This window comes from Theropithecus gelada, chromosome 15 (genome assembly GCF_003255815.1).
Source record: "Theropithecus gelada isolate Dixy chromosome 15, Tgel_1.0, whole genome shotgun sequence".
NCBI lineage: Eukaryota > Metazoa > Chordata > Mammalia > Primates > Cercopithecidae > Theropithecus > Theropithecus gelada.
The window spans coordinates 11,903,358-11,923,126 of record NC_037683.1 but is presented as its reverse complement, the minus strand read 5'-3'; the positions used below and the strand labels follow the sequence as shown (position 1 = coordinate 11,923,126).

Genomic DNA, 19,769 nt, shown 5'->3' with positions numbered 1-19,769 from the left:
GCAGGCACGCTGCAGGTGGCCCCAAACCCAAACCTCAGACATAAAACCCCCTCTCTCCTCAGGCTCCTGCAAAGCCCTCCAGTGTGGACAATGGTAGTAGCCACAGTATTGTCTCTGTCTTGTGTGATTTTCTGAAAACCCTAGCAGGATATGCCAGAACAGGGAAAGAATTTGGGTCTCTGGCCGGGTGCAGTTGCTCATGCCTGTAATCCCAGCACTGTGGGAGGCTGAGGTGGATGGATCACGAGGTCAGGAGATTGAGACCATCCTGGCTAACATGGTGAAACCCCGTCTCTAGTAAAAATACAAAAATGATAATAATAATAATAATAATAAATAAGTCAGGTGTGGTGGCAGGCACCCGTAGCCCCAGCTACTCGGGAGGCTGGGGCAGGAGAATGGTGTGAACCCAGGAGGCGGAGCTTGCAGTGAGCCGAGATCGCGCCACTGCGCTCCAGCCTGCGTCACAGAACGAGACTCCACCTCAAAAAAAAAAAAAAAAAAAATTCAGGTCTCTGCTCTTCCCTTCCCTCTGTGCCAATCCTGATTGTTGTGGTTTGTAACTATCAGTGACCAAGGTTTGCTCAGGGTTTGCTGCACACCAGGCACTAAGCCAAGGCCTTCCTAGGCATGGGCGCCTGTCTTTCTCCTAGAAAGCAGTAGGGTGTGGTTGAGTGGCTCCGGAGCCACACCACTGGGTTCGAGTCCTGGTCCTGGCACTTACTAGCCATGTAGCCGTGGGCATATTACTTTACCTCAGTTTCTTCACCTATAAAATGGGGATAAATAATAATGCCTGTGCTATAGGGTGGTCCTGAGGATTCTGCAAGTTGAGTCTGACATAGAGTAAGTGCAATATAAGTGTTAGCTGTTGTTCTCTGGCCATTGTTACCACCTGGGCACTATTACCCCGTTTCAGATAAGAAAACTGAGGTTTAGAAAGGCTACGTGTTCTGCCAGAGCCATTGGCTAGTAGGTAGAAGAGCTGGGATTTGAAGCCAGCTCATGAGCACTACCCTACTCTGCCTCCATTTGGAAAAATACATGTGGGGAGCATTTGGCCGGCTTCGGAAGTGGCATTCTCAACTTTCCCCAGAGACTGGGGTGAAAGAAGATCCTTTTCCAAGTAACTTAACTGGCCTCTGGGAGCTCTCATAATCCTACAGCAGAGGCAAGAGCTGACCCATGACACACACATCACAGAAGGAGAAGGGAAGGATCAGTGAAGAATTTGTTTGGAAATGTTATCTAATACTTAGAGCTTTCAGGCGACTTGGTATGTGGAGCCCCTGCTGTCCCCTTGCCGGTGTACCAGGGAAGCCGCATCCTCCCTATATCTTGGCCACATCCATTCAGTTGGAGACCTGGGGTACCATCCAGTGCAGCAGCCCCTGGGTGATGCGTCCCTTCCCATGCTGGGTGCCTCTGCTCTCCTCGCCAGCTGGAGGGTGTGAGCAGAGGCAGCCCAGCTCCCGTAACTCTGAGCAGGGGCTCCCAGCGCCTCAGCACAACGCTTGCCTTTGCCTCACATTGTCCCGACCTGGGGGCATAGGAATCCAAAGCCTCAAAGTGACTACCCAAGTCCTTGGGCCACCCCTGCCTTCTGCAGCTCTTCAGTCCGCTGCCCTCTAAGCACACACCTACACACACGCACACTCCCAGCTGCCCTGCCATGCCGGGAGCTGCCGGCCGGCACCCCAAAGGCTCTTTGTCCAAAGGAGGAGAGTGAGGCTTACTCATGAAGTCCTCAAGATGCCAGCCCATGATCACGTGCCCCCAAACACCACTCAGTATCCACAGGTTCTGCCCCGGACATGCCTTGTTTGGCTCCAAGTGATAGCAGGGAGTGACCCTCTGAGATCCAGCTGCACACACCCCCAGCTGGAGGGTCAGGGTTCTGGAAGCCTAGCCACGGGGCCAGCGGCTGCCTCTCGCCCCTGCCTCTCATGGCCGCAGAGCTGGCCCCTTACCTCTTCCCTCCTGCTTGGCTCCGGGGCGGCTCCTCACATGCTTCACCCTGGCCGTCAGCGGGGCAGCCTGTCCATGGCCTCTGGAGGGGGTCCTGAGTTGCAGGCCAGTGGCTGCCAAGCAGCCCTGCCTCACTGGGTTCCACTGGCTCTGCCTCCACAGAGGGCTCCGGCAGAGGCTGGGGCCAGGACTGGCCAGGGATCCTGCGGGGCAGCTCACAACCTGCTTTCCCTCACAGTGGCGTCAGCCGCTGCCTCAGTGCCACGCTCGGCAGGTCCGGGGCTTGGGGTCTATCCTCAGGCCGTCCGCAGCAGCCTCATTTGAACTCCCAACTCCTTTGTGGAGCCTTTACATGCCGCCAGAGGAAACTGTGAGCACAGCCTGACCCTGGTTGGCTGCAGGCGCTTCTCTCCACCCACCAGTGCAAGAGGATCCCCCAGGCCCCAGAAAGGCTCCGGGCCTCCCCTCAGCCCCAGACAGAGGCGGGCCGCCCGGTGATGTCACACGAGCTCCAGCCCCAGCTGGCCTGGCCCCTCCCGCCCAGCCCGCTTTGGCGGCCTCGACAGGCCCCCTCCTTCCTTGGCACGGGCAGCCTGGCCAGCTCTGCTCCCTGGCCCGCCCTCTCCCCAAAGCTCAGGCAGCTCCCGCGTGCTGCGAGGCGGAGCGCTTTCCCTTTGACTCAGGGAATGGGTTTAGATCCGCTCCAGCTGTGCGTGCAGCCGCGTGCGAGCAGCAGGCAGCGGGTCCTCCCCCTGGATGCTTCGTTGGGCACTGCCCCATTGAGCCCCAGGCTGGCGGGCGGGGCAGCTCAGCCCAGAGCGCCTCTCCCCATCAACTGCCCTTCGTGGAGGCCTCATTCTCATCTCTAAACCCTGGGGAAGGGAGTCCAAGGCTGTCCACACAGAAGCTGTGGCATCGGAGCTGCTCAAAGTTAGCAGGAGGCAGTGACTTAGGATGGTGGAACTACCACAGGCTGAGGGTGGAGGCAGCACTGGAGGAAAGCTGTCACTTCACACCTGAGTGATTTTGATTAATTCACTTCACCTCTCTGGGCATCCCTTCCATGCATCAGTAAATGAGCTAATTAATACTAGTAATCTACCTGCAACCGCTGCAGCGAGGACTCTGTGAGGTCACGTGGGACGGAGCTTGGCACAGTGTCAAGGACACCTCCTTAAACTGAGTTTAGGACTCTGGAGATGAGTGGATCAAGGGTCTCCTGCTCCCAAACCTCTGCTTTGTGATCCTCTTTAGCCTGTGTTTTCATCAAAATGTGACCTCCTGTTGGGCTGTTCTAGGAACAAACACTGGAACTCCAGCAGAGTCCTCAGCATGGAGCCAGCCACATAGGTGGAGCTCTGTGAATGTTGACAGAATCAGAGTAAGAAAGGAGAGGATGGCACTGGACCCCACAACGCAAGCATCCTCCAGACGCGTCGGCACTGGCAGCCTGGGAGAAGGCACAGTCAGTGCGGGAGGACAGGCCTGCTGCCGGGCACCCTGCGGGGATACAGAGAGTAGGAGGATGGCAGGCACCAGGAAGGGAGCCCCAGGGTACAAGTTTGCCCCTCTGCTTGGACAAGAACATGTGAAATATTGGTGTGGTATCTTTGCTTTTTTAAAAAGGTTTTCGTGATAATGGTGGTGATGACGTTTGGGAACAAACTGGGAGAAAAACTTTAATGGGACTTTCCCTGCTCCTAGGCATCCTCCCCACCACCAGGCACCCCTCCCAACCCTGTGGCAGATTCTTCTTTCAGAGATGGCCCAAGCAATCTCTCCCAGTCCCCAAGGAGACCCTGACACTTCACCCATAGAGCAGTGAGGTCCCTGCTCCTCGCCTTGAAGCCAAGAGGGTTTGTGACTTGCTTGTGACCAGAGGAATGTGGTGGAAGTGGCACCACCTGACTTCTGAGGCTGGGAAAGGCAAGGCAGTGCAGTCTCTGCCCTGTTCACCAGGGCACTGTCTTTTGAAGCCCTGAGCCAAGCTGGAGCCTAAGAAGTCCAGCAGCCACGGTGTAGAGGCCACACACAGTGTAGGTCCCAGCTGACAGGAGCATCAACCGCAGACACGTGAGCAAGGAAAGATGCCTGTAGATGATCCTAGCCCCTAGTCAGAGAGTCACCCCAGATGCTGCATCACTGTCAGCTGCAGAGTCTTCCTTTTGAGGCCCCACACACTGGGGAGCAGAGACAGCCGTTCCACTGTTTCATCTCCAGATTCCTGCCCCACAGGCCCCATGGGTATAATAAGATGGTGGTTTTCGGCTGCTCACTTTCGGTGGTGGTCTGTTACACAGCATTAGTAACTGAGACAGACTCAGGCAAGAGCAGTTGGAGGGAGCCCTTTAGAGGAGCTGAGAGAAGTACATTGTGGCTGAGGAGAGGAGAGAAGATGGGGTCTTGTTAGAGAGGTGGTACTTTATTCCAAAGACAGTAAGGAGCCACTGAAAGGTTTTGAGCAAGACAGTGTTGAGACTGTTAGTTTTATTTTTTAAAGGCTACATTAGTTACTGAGTGGAGACTGGATTAATGTGAGCTACAGACAAAGGTCCTAGGACTTTCACACCCTCTGGGAACAAGCCCAGCACAAGCCCCTTGGTTACTAAAAGAAAGTTGTTTTCACGATTCGAAGTTCTTAGGATCCCCTCAGTGGAGGAGGAGCAACCAGGGTGTCTTTGCACACCTCCCGCCCCACTGGTGGCATCGGGCAGTCAAAATTAGTGGCACTGGGCACTGGGGAACTCGGGAGTCGGATTCTAGTTCTACCATTTGGTTGCTCTGACCCTCACTTTCCTCATCTGCAAAATGGGGGTGATATGAGGATCTCCCTCACAGGGCTGTGGGCTGTTGTGAAAACGAAGAAGTGATATGTTAAGTGTAACGCACACTGCTTAGTACAAGGCTCAACAGAAAGCTCTTGTAGTTTCTGTTACTTCCTTCACTGGGCTGTGAGTACCCTGAGGCAGGGGTGTGTGCAGGCCATGTAGAGCCCTCCTTTCGTGTAGCCCAGTGCAGAGGAGTGAATAAACGAACTGCTGGCTGGAGGAGGATGAAGAACCATGGCTCAAAGTCTAAGAGACCTGGGCTCAAATCCCAACTCTCTCACTAATCTTGGGCAACTTTCTTATTCTCTCTGAAACTATGTTTCCTCACTTGTAAAAAAAGGGGATACTACTACTCCCGGGGTTACTGTGAGGATTGAGTAAGATGATGGGGCTAAAGCATTCGGCCCTGCGCCTGGCTACAGCATTTAGTGGTTGCTCAGGAAATTGCTGCTGTTGCTTCTGCTCCTGCCCTCAGACTTCTCCCCACTCCCCTCTTGATCCTCTCCAGCACACTTCTCACTTGGTGACTCCTGGATCTCAGTGTCCCTGTGACCTCCTTGAGGAGCACCGTTCCCACGTTTCCACTTGCCTATCAGACAGAAGCATCCTGTGACTAAAGCATTTGAGGAGAAGTGAATCTTCCTTTCCTTTTTATAGTTTTTATCAGGATGAAAAATGCATGACATTTACGTGGTGGTAGAATACAAAGTTTCTTCATGTAAGTGACACAGTTGGTAAGAATGATTTCATGTCTTACCACCTTCCTGACAGTTACAGTTTTTTTTCTGTTGGAAACAGTGGGATGGTCTACAGGGAGACTGTGTATATATGAGGAGCGGTGGGTCAGGGGATGTAGGTATACTGTGTTCTAGAGGGGTGTACTTGGGAGGGGGCAGTTTTGCTGTATCTTGCATTGTCAGAGTGCCACCGGTATTTGAAGCTTCACACATCCCAAACTGACTCTTTCCCGTACCCCACCCCACCCCACCCCCAACTCCCTGCTACCTTCAGTACTTTTAAAATGTCTTTCCATTGTCTTCTGACCAACACTGTTTCTGATGAGAAGTCAACTGCCTTCCTTATTGTTGTTCCTGTATCCATAATGGATCTTTTATTTTCTGGCTTCTTTTAAGATTTTCTCGTTATCTTTGATTTTTTAGCAGTTTGACCATGATGTGACTAAGTGTGGTTTTCTTTGCATTTATTCAGTGTGGGTTCACTGAGCTTCTTGGACTTATATGGTTTTTACTAAATTTGGGGATGTGGAGATAATTTTTAGCCATTATTTCTTTGAATATTTTTTATGCTCAATTATCTCTCCCCTCTCCTTCTAGAAATCCAGTTACACACTTGTTCTTCCACAGGTCACTGAAGCTTCATTTGTTTATTTATCTTTTCTCGTCTCATGCTTCAGTTTGGATCACTTCTCCTTCCTGTCTTCACATTTGCTAACCTTTTTTCTACAGCATCTAATCTGCTGTTAATTTCATCTAAAGTATTTTATGTCAGATACTATAATGTTTGATTCTAGAATTTTCACTTGGTTTATTTTTATAGTTCCCATTTCTCTTCTGGGATTCTATATCCACTGTTTCATTCTGTCTTTCATGTTCTGAAAATCCTATACATATTTATAATAGCCATTTAAAAATCCTTGCCTACTAATTCCAACATCTGGCTCATTAGTGAGTCTGATTTTACTGCCTTTTTTTTTTTTTCTTGATTATGGGTCATATTGTCCTGCTTCTTCACATGTCTATAATTTTTTATTGTATACTGGACATTGTGGATGATACATTAAAGACACTCTGTATTTTCTTGTCTTCCTCTAAAGAATGTTGTGTTGTGTTGTGTTCTAGCAGGCAGTTAAATTACCTGATCTTATAGGGGCGTGGTTTTTATACTTTGTTTATATAGGTTTATTTTGGTTCTGCCAGTAGTGCTAGGGCATAACTCTTAGTCCTAGGCTTACTTGTAAAGCATGACCTTTCTGGGATTAAGTCAAATGCCTTAAGTATTTGCTAAGCTGCTTTGACTTGGCAGGACTGGAACCCCAAACTCCAGCCTCCAGGCAGTTGCAGAGACCTCTTCCTCTCTGCTCCTGCTTTCTGTCATGCTCGTTGGAGTCTCTCTATGTGTATACGGTTTAGGAGTTAGCTAAGGATTTGAGGGGAATTGGTGTAGTAATTTTGGGGCTTCCCCTTCTGTAGTTCTGTCTTTTCTGGCATTTCCCCACTCAGTTTCCACCCTCAAAGTCCAACCTCTTTCCCATCTTCCTAGACAGTAAGACTACTGCTTTCTGTTTCAGATTCATTCTTCCATGTGTCACCATGAACTGGGAAATGCTCTAGTGTGCTTTCCTTCTCCAGTGATTTCAGGCAGGTCTTTTTTTATTTTTTTATTTTTTTATTTTTGGTCCAGAGTTTGTAATTGTTATTGACCAGAGTAGTTGTTCAAAACAATCTACTCCTCCATTTCAGGAACTGGAACCCCATATCCCAGCTGAATTTGTTTTCTCACCAAAACCTTCTGTACCCCTGCTGCTGTTGGTGCTCTGCCATAAGCCTCGTTGGTTGGTCGTCCTTCATCCAGTTGTCTGTCCTCCCTGCTTCTGATCATAGTCTGTTGGGAAACGTCAACCCCAGGATCCCAGGCTGGTACATCTCAGTGTACCACCTGAGCACTAGAAGATGAAAGAGGTGTACTGTCCTCACAAGCCTTGTTGGAGCACAGTGTGTAGCTACTTGTGATGTGCTAGATGTTGAGCTTAACATTTTATAGGTATCACTTCATTTAAAACCCTATGAGTGAAATATTACTATTCTGTTTTACTAACAAAAAGATTGAGACTTAGCAAAGTGAGGTTCCTTGTACCAGGCCACACAGCTAGGAAATAATGGGACTGGGATTAAAATCTGCATCAAAGCTGGGAGGAACACAATTGTCCTGAAAAAAAATTGCGCTTGTTTTTGTTTTTATTATTATTATTATACTTGAAGTTCTGGGGTATATGTGCACAACGTGCAGGTTTGTTACGTAGGTATACATGTGCCGTGTTGGTTTGCTGCACCCATCAACTTGTCATTTACGTTAGGTATTTCTCCTAATGCTCTCCCTCCTCCAGCCCTCCACCCTCCGACAGGCCCCGGTGTGTAATGTTCCCCTCCCTATGTCCATGTGTTCTCATTGTTCAGCTCCCACTTATGAGTGAGAACATGTGGTGTTTGGTTTTCTCTTCTTGTGTTACTTTGCTGAGAATGATGGTTTTCAGTTTCATCCATGTCCCTGCAAAGGACATGAACTCATCCTTTTTTATGGCTGCATAGTGTATATGTGCCACATTTTCTTTATCCAGTCTATCATTGATGGACATTTGGGTTGGTCCCAAGACTTTGCTATCGTGAACAGTGCTAAAAGTTGCTCTTGTTTAATACCAGCATGCTGCTTCTTGTTTTAAGGTCTCTGACCAATCAAGATGCTTCTCACCATCAGTGGTGTGTCATGGTCTAATTGGCGGTACTTATTCTTTCTTACTAGAATGTGATGCATTACAGTTGATGACTTGTTAGATTCAAGGAAGTGTGGCCGTTTTAGTCATCAAGGCCCCAGTGAGGTTGGCCTATGGCTGAGGAGCCAAAAGGCAGAGCCCCTCCTCTCCTCGTCAACTGGCCTTGGAAAGGTCTGGGGGAGTGTCCAAGCATCAAGAAGCCTGTGGAACTGCCAGAAGCCTCCATCGGTCCAGATTTAATAAAACAGCTGCCACTAGACTGAGTGTGAGCCAGCTGGTCCCCTCCTCTCTTGAAGGCGCGTGGTCAGGTCCTGTGACTCTCCGCACCATGCCGGGCGGGGGAACCACATGTTCCCTGGCTCTGGTGAGGAGAGGTTAGGAGACTTGGACTTGTGGGACGATTCTAAGGTGGTGCTACTGTCCAGTGTCACAAAGGATATCCAGGCACCACAGAAAGCCCTTTGAGGACACTGTGACTATTAAATGCTGGCCAAACAAGTATATCCAAAAGTAACAAGATGCATGCTTGGGTACAAAGCACCTTTGAGAGCCTGTTGTTAGCTCACGTGTGACTTCTGAACTCACTTGCCAGGGGACCCGTGAGGACAGCACCTCTTCTCAAGTGTGGATGTCACCTAACAGCCAACACATATTCGTATTAAGCTCCATCTGAGCACCAGAGTTGGGCTGTAGGTCAATTTGCCCAAAGACAATTTGCTGAGAGTTTTAGCTGACTGGTTTTCATTTTGTCTCGTAACAGTATTTTAAGGCGTGTCCGGTTGTCTCATACCATAGCTGGTGCATGGCCCCATCCCCAAGAGGGGAGACTGAGGACTGGCAAGAGTAGAGATTTAATTTTCGTTTGCTGGTTTTCTTTGTTTCTTCATAGCGAAAAATTCATAGAAACTTTCCAAAGCTGTTTAAAATAATTCCCATCCAATATAAATTTTAAAAAAATATTGTCACCTCTGGAACATTGTCTGTACCAGACAGGACCTGTATCCCAAACAGGAGACAAGGTACTGAGGGCAGCTTTATAGTCAGTGGGGGAGGATTCCAACCCCCTTACACAGATACCTGCTAAAATTCCCAATCCAAAGAGCAGCCAAGCTGTTGCTGACCTTGTGTATCTTTCCTGGGACCCAAGGAGGCAGCTGATTAGATAAACGAGGGCTTCTGGCAAGAGCCTGATAGAGTGAGCTTCCCAGGAATGAGAGCAGGGTGTGGTCACCCCAGACAGAGGTGCTGGTACTGGACAACAGGGGCTGCTGGCAAGGAGCTTTCTGACTAGTAGGTCTGATGTTGGGGGTTTCAGGGGCACCCACACAGGCCCTGCAGGGAGTAAAGGCAGCCAGTGCAGGAGGCTTGCTTCAGCCCTGCCAGCCTCCAGACTACCCCACCGCCCTCCCTCTTCCCTCTCTGGGCTGGGCCGGATAATCCTGGCTCTGAGGCCTAGAACCCTGGAGGGCAGGGACCTGTTTTTCCTCTCTGCTCAGTATTCTTCATCTGCTCCCGGGATCCGCTCTTTGGTACCGTGCCTTGTGCCCAGACACTGGCTGGGCTGTGGGGATTGCCTCTGTGGGCTCTCTTACTTTCTGGATTTGGGTTAGGGCTGGCCTGTGGCAGGTGCCCACAGGAAGTGAGAAGGTAGAGAGCAAGTGAGGACACGTGTGTCACCAGCTCCCTCCCTGTTGGACCATAGGTGACTTGGTCGAGTGATAGGAGTCAGCTAGGCTTGGGTTTGAATTCCACCTCCACCACTTACTAGCCCTGTAACTTCTGAAATTTACCTATCCTCCCTGAGTCTCAGTTTCCTCATTTAAGAACTGGAGATAGTAATATCATCTTCCCAAGATGGCCGGGAGTAAAGAGTGAGTCAGTGTGAGTACAGATGTCCTAGTGCTCAGTAAATGCTGGCTTTCTTCCTTTAGTAATTTGAAGCCATGTTATCTTGGGTTTCTAATACACTTGGGTCCTCTGAAGGTCACACACTTGGGTCCGGACATCTTTCCTTTAAGTTGTCCCATTTTGGTTTGCACATCTGTCAGTGTCCCCAGAACCACTGCCATAGAGCCTCACTACTAATAGTCCTTTAGCCAAAGAAGTATTTCTCTGCCTTTTCCTTTGCCTGCAGCTGGTATATGAAGTCTGCTTAACCAAAGAAAAGAGTCCTTTTGACATAGTGGAAAGCAAGCTTATGGAAAGACAGTGCATGTATTGACATCCAAAAATAATTCATGATATTCACTGAGCACTCATTGATCCTCGCAACAACCCTGTGAGCTACGGTAGGTTCTTTTATTATTCCCCAGCTTTCAGATGAAGAAACTGAGGCTCAAGTTAATGGACTTGTCCAGGGTCACACAATGAGTCAGTATTGACCTTTGGCCAGTCTGGCACCCAGAAGCCTGCCCTTTCAACCTCTGGGTTATCTGCCTATGTGATGGAGAAGGCTTAGCTCTCCAGGCCCTGGGGACCAAGTCGTGTTAGACAATTGAATTGACTAGAAAGCTACAGGGTTATCTCTTTAAACATACAGTGTTTTAAAATTTATATTCATTCTTGTTATGTTTCTGCACAGACCCACACATGCATATGTGCACTCGCCTCCATAAACTTGGCAAATTACACTATTGGCAGCTCCTTGGTGACTCAGTCGTCTTGAATAGACTAGCTTGACTGTGGGCTGTGGGGGTGGAGGGCACTGTTGACAGGAGCCCTGTAAGCCCCAGGCAGCCGTGTTTGTTGTGACTTTCCTAGCAGCCTCTCATTCCTCTCCTGATTTGTTGCTTCTCACCCAGCTGAGATTCCAGAAATCTGACAAGAGTTATTTGTAAATAAAAATAACTGGTCACTAAACTAGTAAAGGGCTCTCCTGTGAGTAAAGTAACTGAGACTCACTGCCTGGACTTGATCACATCAATTTTGGGTACTCACAGGCCTTTGGGGCTTGCAAGACCTCTGTTCTTATGTAATAGGCAACAGCTGCCATCTGTTAGACACTCACCACATGCCTGGCACCGGGGAGGCCTCCTGCATGGATTACTTCATTGAGTCCTCAAAAACGGAGCCTCTCAGGAGAAGTTCTCTTCATCCGCCTTCCATTCTAACTGATGCAGTAGCTCAGGCTCAGAGTGGTGAGGGAGTCTACGTCTACCCAGCCAGTCAACAGCAAAGTCAGGATTTAGATATGGGCTGTTTGACCCAGAGTCCACACTCTTAACAGACTTCAGTCTCTACAGCTTCCCAGCAGTGCGAGGTTGGGCAACTTAGGGAGGTTCCCGACCCTCATGTCTTCATCTGTAGGATCATCGTGTTTCTGTCCAGAGCTATTGTGAAGATTCCTGGAGGTGTGTGCTTGAGATTCACATAGCAGGCACCCAGTCAGTGGCGGGTCCTTGCGCTCACCACTTCAGCCCGTCCTAGGTCAGTGATTCTCAAGCTTTTGCCCTTCAAGATCAACTGAGGGCTTGTTAAAGGTTTGCTGGGCCCCACTCCCCGAGTTTCTGATTCAGTAAATCTGGGGTGGGGCCCGGGAATTTGCATTTCTAACAAGTTCACATGAGGCCCTTGCTGTGGGAACCACTCCTGGAGATAGAGGAGTTTGCCACGAAGGAGAGTCAGGATTGGGCTGGCAGTGACCATGACCTGCATCTGAGAGCTGTTTCTGAGTGCAGATGCTGGTTACGTATCATGCAGGGAAAATGTGGTTTGGCTTTTTTCAGGCATTTCCTGGGAGCTCGCTGCCTTGCCCTTTCCCTCTTCTGTCCCTGGGAAAGTATAGCGTTTAAGCCACATTGTGATGTCTGAATGTGAAACAAATCCTTCGACTGATTTCATTAACATGTCCCTGATTTCCAGTTGCTTTCCTGATACGGAAAAGGAAATAAAAGGTACATTGGAAAAAGGTAATAAATCATCTTGCAGAAATTACTTCTGTGAATCACCTACCACCATAACAACAAAACACCGGAAGCACGGCTCAGACTAGGTATACTTCTGCTTCGCCCTGGAATTTTAGGTTTATTGACACGATGGTGGGATTAGTGTTCTTCCCTCCCCAGCATGCTGTAAGGGCGGAGCGGCCACCTCATTGCCTTTGGGTCTCCAGTGCCCAGCACGGTGCTTGACACACACCAGCGGGTGCTCAGTCAGCACTGCTGTCACAGATGAGTGCAGGGTGCAGTGCTGAGTACTAGAGTCAGAGGGACCTGGGTTTGAACCCTGGGCCTGCCTTTCCCAGCTGAATGGCCCTGAGCAAGTAACTTAACATGGGCCTCATTTCTCCTTTTCTAAATTGGGGATTATAAAAATAATACCCATATTTCATAAGGTTGCCATGAGAATTAAATGACGTAAAATATCCAAAGCGCCTGTCATATAGTAAGTACTTAATTTTCTCTTCATTATCATCCTCCTCCTCCTCATCCTCACCCTTCCAGGAAGGCCAGTGTACTGGAATAGATAGACTGTGGGCTCTGGAACCAGACTTTCAGGTCCAAATCCCAGCCCCACTGCATGCTAGCTGTGTGCCCTTATTCATGTCACTTCTCCATGCTTCAATTGTCCTCATCTGCAAAGCAGGGATGAAAAAGCACCAACTTCATAGAGTTCTCGTGACCATTGAGGACGTGTACATGTCAGGTGCTTAACTGCGTGGCTGGCACATGGTAAGCATTAACTCTCTCCCCTCCCACCCCCACAAAGGGGCAGGGAAGGAGCCTGTGGAGAGAGCGGCGTGGCCCCATGAGGAGGGCATGGGAGGAGGAGGCACCATGCACCTCGGGGAGGCTGCCCTGCCCAGTGCCCCCGACCCTCAACCCCAGCCCCCAAGGGGAGAGAAGGGCAGCCTAGCAGAGAGGGAAAGTGGGGGAAAGAAAGATCCTCAGGCTTCTGACACTGGAAACCCCCTCTTCCTGGCAGCCCTTGGAAGCGCAGCTCAGTCTTCACTGAGTTGACAGACTCAGCTGGTTTTGTTTACTCAGCGAGCTTGAGAGCATGCCGAGGTGGCATCCCCCTCTGCAGAGCCACCTTCATCTGCAGATATCACCCTCTTTCTGCTACCTGCCAGCCAGGGCTGTGGGTGGGGTGGACCCAGTAGGGACGAGCCCCACCCTGCCACCCACTCACCCACCGGCTCGCCCTTGCCTTTCTTCCTCTGCCAGGCTCGCTCTGGGCAGCCCCAGGTTTGGCCCTCCTTCCTGCATTGTCAGAGGAGCTTCCAACACCTCAAAATTCCCCCTGGGGGTACCCTCACCATTTTCTTTAACATGGAACCAAAACTATCCTGGTTTCTATGTGTGCAGAAACGTTTGGTAAACAGAATGCTTAAGCCGTGACTTGCTGGAAGGGGCAAATCCCAGCTGACACCCCAGACGCTCAGCCTATTTTGGGCCTGGTCTCTGTGGTCAGAGTGTTCATCTTTGGGCCCCCCAGCACCCACTGTGGGTGTCAGATGCTCCTTTCCTGACTGAGTGTTGGCCCGGCCTGGTCCCCTGCCCCTGCCTCCCGGGCTGCTCCGGGGAATGCCCAGTATCCACTTAGTAAATGCTCTTGTCCTCGCTCCCCCCCGTGAATGCTGTGATTCAGCACACACAGAGAGGAGCTTCACGTAAGAAAGAAAATATTCACGGCCGCCATCCAGCTCCGGCAGGCGCCGGGAGACAGCTGCCGGCTCCTGCCTGGCCAGGATGGGATGGCTGCCCACCCTCCACACACAGGGGGGTCTCTCCTCCTTTCTTTTTTTAAAGACCCACAGTCTCTTTTGGTTGCTAGACTAAATGCAATTTAAATTTGTATTCCGAACACCTCTGATAAGCAGCAGATAAATAGAATCCTGGAATTCAGAGGACATTACCCATTCCACAAAATACATGTTACAGGCCTGCTGTGTGCCTGGCACTGTGCTAGGCTCCTCTCCAGACCTGGGAGCAGCCTGGAGGATACTGAGCCAGTGAACTGGATCCTCTCCCCACCTAAGACCCATGTCATTACCTCCTCTTAGCTCTGGGTTTTGAAAATGTCTGTCAATAATAATAGCAGCCATGCCTACTGTGAAGTTGAGTATGATGTGAAACTCTTTGTTAATTTGTTTCTTCCTGTCCATCACTCCTCACCATGGATGTGATGATTCTAATCTCCACTAGATACGTGAGGAAACCGAGCCCTAGAAAAGAGAAAAATCTTGCCAGGGTTACAGAGCAAGGTCTTGCTCCCTAAACTGATTTTTTTTTTTTTTTTTTTTTTTTCTTACTGTTGCAACGTATACAGTTCTGTGAAACATGCTGCTTATATTAAATAAAAATAAACATCTTACCCCTTTATTTTTAAAAACTCATAGCTCACTGTTGAGAGCTTCTAAACGACTGAGAGTAATCATATAATGCCTGTTAGAATAAAACCAAAGTAATGGCTCCCTGCCCAGCCCCCATGCTCAATTCCTTCTCCACCCCATCTCCGGCCCAGTGAGTCCAAGATGGGCACTGTGGGGAAGAGAGAGGGTCCTAGACTTGCAGCAAGTGTAGTGCTGAGATGAGACAGGTGGGACTGCTGCCTGGGACACTTGAATGTGATGAGCTATAGACCTTTGGCCCACCAAGGAGCGTGGAAGAAGAGGGGCCGTGTCCTGTCAGTCCTCTCTGCCTCTCTGGGGAAGGAGATTGTCACATAGCCCCTGGAGTTTGGGTCACATTGAACATAGAAACCGGTGCCTGTTTCTAGTGTAGAGATTTCTGAAAGCAGAAACCCATGGGGTCATGAGGACTTGGAAGGACCTGAGTATCTGGGAAGAAGTGGGTTCCACCCTCTCATTCCAGTCTCTGGGGCCCTTGCAAGGTGGGCCCACATGGAGCCAAGAAGTTAATGTGGCCCCATGTGAAGGGGCACAGAGGCTGGAGAGGGGCTGGAGCTGTGGCTAGCCAGGTGGCCGCTGCACCAAGCAAGGGACACCCAGCCCAGAGAAGGGGCCAGGGCCGTGTGCCCCTGTGGCAAGGAAAGACTTGAGTGCCCTTTGGCACAATGGAGGGGCCAGGACAAAGTCAAAGACAACCTTAGGAGACCCAGATCACCACCTCTGTGGGAACCAGCTTGACAGGAGCCACCTACCTCTGAGGGAACCAGACCAGGGGCCCTCCCCACCACTGACGGACAACCCCTGTGGGAGCAGATCTTGCTTGAGAGGGTGGACCCCGGCCAGGGTCTGCTAGAGTCTGTGAAGTGGGTAGGGGTGGAAGTTTACAAAGACAAAGGCAAGGGGACTTGGTAAAGAGCAGAACTCTATCCTACCTCCTCCCAGCTCCCAGAGCCGTAAATAACTGTGGGAGAGGGACACGCAAGGAGAACAAAGATGAACTTTAAATTGCATTTCAGTCAAATTTTCAGATAAAGAGAACCAAGTGTTAATTCCTGAAATGAGACTATTCTAATAATGGAAAGTGACTGCAAAGTTACAGAATCTGGCCCAGATTTCATTTAGGGACTTGCTGCCCAAAATTGGAAAGGGGAGGCAGCACAGCATAGTCGGGGAGTGGGTGTTGGAGGAATGAAAACATTTTGTGTTTATACCCCTGGTGGATCCGGATTCCTCAATAAAGTAGTAACGACCTCAGCCATCCAGTGACCCCAGGTTGTGAGTCCGTGGTCTGGCCACCTGAACCTCCACAAATGCCCAAAGGCCCAGGGTTGCCCGAGAAGTCTCTGCACACTCTGAGAGAAGTGGCAGTAAGGGGCAGAAGCACCCGCTGAGCTCTAGCTGGCTGCAGCCCAAAGGGGGACCCAAATGCATTAGACCTGCCGGCACTGCCAGCCAGGGAGGGGGAGGCCTATGGCAGCAGATGATTTGGTGAAGTGAGAGAGTGGGAAAGAACAAAGCAGGAGCTGAGCCAGAGTCTTGTGGGCATTGCAGAGCACCCACCCTCTTCCCGGGACCCTGCTGGGGGCTCCCAGAGGCTTCCCGCTCCACCACTCACTGCAGAAGTGGAGTTTGCGTGCCAGCTCCCAGCATGGGACTATGTGCCTTGGGAGAGCTCTTCAGCCTCTCTGAGCCTCACTGTCAAGGTCTATGGAGCAGCAATTAAAACAGTCTTCTCCTAGGGTTGTCATCAGGATACAGTGAGTACAAACACGTGTAGTCCTGAGCTCAGCCCTGGCCCCCAGAGGCATTCCGCACTTGCAAGCACTCCCCACCATCACCTCACCTTCATCATCTCCTCATCGTGATCACACAGGACCTGACGCATACCTGGTTTTCTGGGTGGGATACCGTTGTCTTAGTGATTCAGGGTCAGGGACTAGATTCAGGTCTGGCTCACTCCAAACCCAAGTTCTTTTCTGCCTCTGGCTACATGGAGTCAGTGGATGCTAACACTGCTCTAGATTCTCATCACCACAGGCTCTGTTCTTGTCATCCTCCCGGGAGGGAGGAAGCAGGGACTCAAGACATGGGAACCAGGAGTCTCAAGTGTAGAGGCAACCTCAGTGGTGGCTGGGAACAGATGACCACAGGAATGACCCATGTCAGAGACTTTAACCTCAGCCTTGGGAGAGGGGTATATTTTTAACTACCCCACAATTAATAGGAGTTGAGTTTGACAAAAAGCTGAAAGTATACATGGGTAACTGAGATAATGGCCTGTATGACAAGGTTGCCTAAGGAAATGGCTGTTCTTTTTGCCTATCTACCACCTGATTATAGAGAAGGGCATGTGACCCAGCTGCCCCAACCACGGCCTCAGACTAGTGCCCCACCCGGGCCACTCTGTATCCTGTCCCTCCACCCTCCACCCTCCAGACTAGTCGCCCACTCTAGGCCAGCTAGAGTCCTTGCCTGGATTGTTTGGTTTTTCTGAAGCCCTGGGAGAGAGGATCTCCCTTCCCTGATTGTAGAACTGTCAGGATGACACCACAGATGCCTGTAGCTGACCTGGGCCACATGGAGAGGCTGAGTGACTGGGGGGAGGTCACTCCCCGAGAGGGGCAGCAATGAAGAGCGGTGACAGCAAGACGTGCAGGCAGCAGGCTGCCAGCTCTACCCCCCACTCCACCCTGCCAGTGGGCTGTCCTGGGATACGGCTGCAGCCTCTGGTCCCATGAGCCATTTCAGGGTTCTTGCTGTCCTTTTCCCTTTTGAAGCTGGTACCAGTTGAGTTTCTGTCACTGGAAACCAGAAAGATTCTGACTTATATATCTTTTTCCCCCTTCTTTCATTTAAGAAGTATTACTGAGGTGGAGCAGAGCCTGTGCTGGGCACTGGGGAGCTACATGGTGTGAGCAGAACAGGTGTGGGCCCTGACCCTGCTGGACCTGCAGCCTGATAGGGGCATGTGTTGAGCAGGCAGCATGTAGAGGCTAAGGGGTTAGATGGATATGGCCATTTGACCTTGAACAAGTTGTTTAATATCTCTGAGCCCAGGTCCCTCATCTGTAAATGGGGTTCAGGGAGATAATACCCGTTGAGCTCACAGGTAGCCCTCAGAGAATGGAAACCACTAATACCAGTATGATTAGAGTCCTTCAATTACAAAGTGACTGATTATCACAAAGGAGTGGCCAAGGGCCTGTAAGAGCCTCCAGTGGGAGAGCTAACCCTGTCAGAAGGCAGGAGGGCTCAGCTCTGCGGGGATGCTCTAGGCCATGGCTGAAGAATGAGGAGGCCTTCCCGGGGTAGCAAACATGTGTTCATTTCCACAGACGTATGCTCTATGTGGTGTAGCATTCCAATCTCTGGAATCAAAATGTTCTTGAATGTTAGAGCTGGGAGTTCCAAGCCCCTCATTTATCAGTGAGGAAACTAAGCCACAGAGAAAGGCAGCAGTTTGTCCGTGGCTGCATTGTCAGTAAGGAAGAGCTGGGAAGAGAGGCCAGAACCCCAGGTCCTGCTCAGCCTGGTAAGTGTTTATTGAGCACTGTGGCCATCAAGCCAACAGTGAGAATGAGGAGTGCTCCAGGGTGCCCAGGGTCTGGATAACAGAGGGTCAGTGGGCTTCATTAATCACAGTGACAGTGCAAGAGGCAGAACCGTGAACCATCCTGGGCACACACCACTCCAGGGAATAGGTATTGGACAAGGTCACAATTGCTGCACATACTCTATAGAAGAAACTCCTGCAAAGAAAAGGCCCTTGGTGCCAGTCATCAGCCCTGTAGAGCCACAGAATTCTGTGGAGGTCAGCCACCGAAGGACAGAGAGTCTTGGTCCACATCTCCACACACCCTGGCTAGTTGTGTGACCTCAGGTGTCCCCGAGTCTCAGTGCCCGCATCTAGGAAGTACCTGCCTCAGAGAGCTGCATGAGGACTCCATGGAGCTCATTAATGCAGAAAAAGCCTGGTGTGACATCCATCAGGAGCTCAGCTCACGGTAGCCATTCTCACTAGTTTATTATTAATACACTAGGGTTACCGTTACTGGGGGGTAGATAGCTCTCTAATTAGCAGTAATTTTTAGTTCACACTGAATCAGAATTCTTCACATTCCTGTTCTGCTCCTATCAGAGATGGGGATTCCTGCTTTGGGATTTACCCGATTCTTCTATCTCTCCTTGTCATTTGCTGCTCTGTAATTTGGCCCCTGCACCTCAGCGCTGTCCTTAGAAGGGATGGAAGACGATCCTTCCTGGGAGCCAGGGACAGATCTCAGGGCCAACAGTGTGTTGTCTGGGCTCGCCCTGCCTCAGAGGAAGCTTTGGCCAGAAGGTGGGTCACGTAGTCCTGTGCTGACACACAGCAGACCTAGTGAGGTATGAGTTGACAAGCCACCCATGTTCCCATCTCCGGAAGCTGCTGACCTGCCATTCCCGGCTCATTCTGACTAGTGAGGCTTCAGGAAGTTGTGAGTGCCAGGTCCGAGGCAGACTCCCCAGGTCAGGCCCCCCCTTCTTCTCCTCTTCAGGAATGGGGCCTCTTGTTCAACAGTGGCACAAACATTCATGAGCCCAACCCACTTTGTGCCCAGCTGTGCCAGCTGAGATGCCCAAACAGGACTGGTAGTGGAAGCTTGTCAGGAGAGGATGCCCAATGACCAGTGGCATGGCCCAGCACTTGGAGCATCTGCCTTGAGCTCTGTGAATAGCAGCTGGGGTGGGGGTGTCAGCATCAAGGGCAAGGGGAAGAGAAACAGAACCCTCCTTTGCAGGGCTCTGGGCCAGTGGGGGTCCACCTCTGACAAGACAGGCCTGGGCCCTAATCCCGGTCACCACCAGTCAGGCATGTGGTATAGGTGGTCTCCCTGTGCCTTGGCCTCCATGTAGGTAGAACAGCTGCTGAGAGGAGTCAGTGAGGTAACACAGTGTCTTCCCAGACCTCAGGCATCAGTGACCACCTTTGCCATTTCTATTAACTTTCTTGCTTAGTTTTTCTCTTGAAGTCTATTTTATTCATAGTCTGAGTTCAGAGGTTTGATGTGCTGTAGTTTTTCTAATACATGTTAACAATAGATACAAATCCCTATTTCTGTGCCACCCACCATCC

The 19,769-nt window shown here is 50.5% G+C and overlaps 2 protein-coding genes across 10 annotated transcripts in view; one reads left to right on the top strand and one right to left on the bottom strand.

Annotated features, from left to right (window-relative positions):
- ANGPTL2 (angiopoietin like 2) overlaps positions 1-2,446 on the bottom strand; it is a 35,881-nt gene extending 33,435 nt beyond the window's left edge. Inside the window, exon 1 of the mRNA XM_025359239.1 lies at positions 1,971-2,446. The gene's annotated coding sequence lies outside the window, so the exon portion shown is untranslated. The remainder of the gene's footprint in view (positions 1-1,970) is intronic.
- The window catches only part of RALGPS1 (Ral GEF with PH domain and SH3 binding motif 1), a 305,937-nt gene that overhangs the window by 200,981 nt on the left and 85,187 nt on the right, over positions 1-19,769 (top strand). The window lies entirely within an intron of this gene.